Genomic DNA, 3,891 nt, shown 5'->3' with positions numbered 1-3,891 from the left:
ACTTCTCTGCTGCCAGAGTAGGAATATGTTTAATAGTGTTTTGCCCAGTCTGGTTTGACCCCTCTGAGGCAGTGGTTCTCCAGCTGGTTAGACTAAGGGCACCTCAGAAAATGCTAGCTCCTAGCTTTCATCCATTTTTTGACTATGGAAAAATAATAGAGCAATTCCTGTGTTGCAGAGAACTCAGAAAGCCCACAACAAATCAAAATGGTTTTGGGCCTCTGGATTCCTATTTTGAAATCTATGGGTATATCTTGTAAAACGTACATAGATGTTTGCACACTTAGCGCTAATGCTGTGCGACAGCTTTAAAAGGATCTCATGACACCGCAGGATGCCACAGCACCCTTGTTGAGAATCACTGCTGTAATGGGAGAGGTCACATTTTTCCTTTCCTCACCATTTACCTGCTTTTGGCAAGAACTTGTTTCTGGTATAGTCACACATGCTCTGAGTCTTCTGTGGTTCAGTGGTTGGATCCTTGCGTGCTGCACAGGAGACCTGGGTTCGATTCTCAGACAAATACAGCCATGGAAGCACCAAATGTCTGGACTGAATCTGGCCTTCGGATTCTGTCTCAGTAGCCTGAAGTGGGGAGGGATCTGGGCAGCCTCCACTCCTCCAAAAAAAACTAGGCATATTCATCAAAGGTCTGGGTGATCGCTCATGCACACGCCATGAACTAGAATGATTGACAGTCAAGCAAGAACTGATTTTGGAGTTGGCTGATCTAGAAGGGGAATGCTCTTGTTGAACTGAGCTCTTTCTTGGCTCTTTCTTGGGACCTTCTTTCTTTGTTGTCTACTCCCTGCCCTCTTTCTAATCCATCCAGGTCCTCATTGCCAATAATGGGATTGCGGCAGTGAAATGAATGAGGTCCATCCGACACTGGTCCTATGAGATGTTTCAAAATGAGCGTGCCATCAGATTCATCGTCATGGTGACTCCTGAAGATCTGAAAGCGAATGCAGCTGAACTGTAAAAATCAGTGAGGGTAAACGGCGCACTTCTTCCCTCAAAACTGCATGTGGCAAGGGACCCTGTATTGCTTTGCTGCCCAGTGACAGGTTACTTGGAAGGAGATTAAGCACTTTCATCTGAAACCAGCAAGAATGCAGAGCCCTTGTTGGGTGATCTCAAATGAACTGATGAGTAACCGACTCATTAAAAACCCTTTCAGAGCTGACCGGAAGATTTCTCATCTCAAGCCCTGGGCTCTGTTTGTTATCACACTCTTAACTTTGACCCACATTCACTGCAAATAAGATGCAAGTATAGAAAACCATTACTGAGTGCTTGCTTTCTGTCTTAAACCTGGGCCAGTTTCCCAGCCAGCAGGTAATGAGCGGCTCATTTTGACAGGACATATAGCTCATTCTGGGCTCAAAGGAAAACACCTTTAAGCTATTAGATGAGTTTGAGCCAGGAAGCTGATAAATTTGGGCCTGAAAAGTTTGGTAGGGAAGACACCATGTATAACTGTCTATGGAGACTGAGAATTGAACCCTGGATGTTCATTACCAAACATACAAGTCTTGGCCACTTCTTCTCACTAAGACTCTCTCCTGCCACAACTTGATAGAAAGGAATTCCTAGAATTGACTTTGCGAGATATGATACCTTGCCTGGTCTGGGCATCCACTCTGTTCGGCTTTCACAGTCTCTGTGCCTGTTTGCTTGACCCGTATGGAGTCCAGATTGGGAGCTCCTTCACCCCTACATTCCCGCCACAGGCCTTCATTGTTACTGTCCCAGAGGATTCTAGCTCTGGTCATAGCATTTACAGCACGCCAGCCTACTGGGCTAGCCCAGAGAATCCCGTAATAGTAGGTCCCTGGCTTTATGCCGGGAATCCCCATTTTCTATGAAAATAAAGAAGAGAGGGCAGTTGACTGCCTCTCACCCGCTTTCAGCTTGTGTCCCACCATCTGTAATCCGGGGCACTCTCCATTCACTCTTTGGCATCCTTTTCCCTTCCCCCCTTGAGGGATCCAGCCAGTGCTTCTGGTCCAGTTGCAGCTCACGATACATGTAGAAGGACTGACATAGGGTAAGTTGGGGAAGGGCTTCTTACTGCCCAGAACACAGTGTTGACATGGCCACAGCACCTAGCTGGTGCCATTGTCCCGGCCAGGGCTTCCCCACCAGCAGCCAGGTGTCTCCTCCCCAGACTTCTGGGTTGTCCCACACAAGTGGTGAGCCTGGCAGTGTGGTTCCCACCGTTCTGGCCTTGGCATCAGTTGCTGGGAGGGACTTTTGCCAGTGCACAGGTAATGGAGAGAGTGTGAGCGGGGAGGCTCTTTCCTCCTCACCCCTTCACCCTGTTACAAAGAGTAACTAAATGATCCAAGTATTCCTTCCTGGCCTGAAAAAAGGGGTCCTGAGCTAGTTCTGGCGTTAACAGATGTTATCTGATGGCTTCAGGGTCTCTGAGAAATATCTCCCTGGTGCTTGCTATTGCTCTGTAGGTTAACTCATGAGATTTCTTTAATGTCTTTGGTGGCATCAGAGGTTGGTCTTTGTTGGAGTCTGAGTGCTGAGTGTAGCCACTGACTCTGTTTGGCAAAATTGCTCTGTCTGTGTTAGTGTTCACCACCTAGACCCTCCTCTCCAGGACTGAGATCATTGTGTGACTGCTTTCTCATTTTCTCTCTCTTTCAGATTGCCAACATTTTGGACAGCCACACTGAATTGCAAATCTGAGCAGGAGGTCTTCTTGATGAACACTCAAGAGTATTGTTCAGTTGGTGCAGAGGCGAGTTACTTGCCAGACCTCATCCTTTCTCCAGTCCTTCTTTTTTTTTTTTCTTTTTTTTTTAAAGCTGTCTGAAAGAGCTGAACTTGGGTAAAACATTGCCCTGGCAGGCCAGTTATTGTTCTCAGACTCCTAAAACATTGGAAATAAGCCTTAGGGCATCTTTGGGGGAAACCAGCTATGAAGGAACCCTGTATGTGGCCCACACAACCATTGCCAGTCCTGGTTGTCTGACCAGTAAAGTGAACCATGGGGATAGACTTGCACTTTTCCCCCTTTGCCTCTGGGAATTGTGCATCACTTTTGGTTCCTAGTACTGAGTCGTTAAGCAGTTCATATCTTTAACTCTCTACTTTTGTATATCTCCTGGTGCATATATCTCCAGCTGTAACTATCTATCTCTCTAAATATGTCTATATTTGTATATTGAGCTGTATATATCTCCAGCTGCACATATCTCTAGCTCTAACAACATATGTCTGTACATATATGCTGTGTCCGCTTTCATTCTGGGACGGAGCAGGCATGGTTCACATGCAGCTGTGCTCCCTGTCTGTTGCTTTTGCTCTCATAGTGAAGTTCATGCCTTCGTTGTCACACTGGGGGCAACGGCAGACCTTTCTGTACGAGCCTGTGGTTTTGAGTGCCTGCTATAAAGCACCTTGAAGAGCTGTGACAGTCGGCTCACAGGTGCAGGGTTTTCCACTTTTCCTGAAAACTGGGGCTCTTGCACAGCCCGTGCTTAGGCACCCAACATCACCAGCGAACTCGTAACAACCTGGCCGGTGTCTAGGGCAGGGTCAGAGCACAGTGACACTTTGCTGTGGTGCTGAGCTAAGCCCTTGTCTGCAGAAAGGTGGCCTGAGCTGTTGCGGGACCCGCTGCGCTCCTTGCTGCGGCCGCCGCAGGATCCCGGCAGCAGCCCCAAGCTCCCCGCTCCCGCTCCCGCTCCGCGCACACATGCTGGGGCCGGCCGAGGCCCCCCCCGCCCCCCCGGGCTGCTTTCCGCCCGCATGCACCGCTCCCGGAGCCAGGACCTTGCAGCACGCGCTCCGGACCATAATTGGGCCAATCAGGGCAGGCAGCGCACGCGGCGGCCAATCACTGCGCAGGACGCTTCAGCTCCCTCCCTCGGA

Source organism: Alligator sinensis, unplaced genomic scaffold (assembly GCF_000455745.1).
Source record: "Alligator sinensis unplaced genomic scaffold, ASM45574v1 scaffold892_1, whole genome shotgun sequence".
Classification (NCBI taxonomy): Eukaryota; Metazoa; Chordata; order Crocodylia; family Alligatoridae; genus Alligator; species Alligator sinensis.
This window is presented reverse-complemented; position numbering follows the sequence as displayed.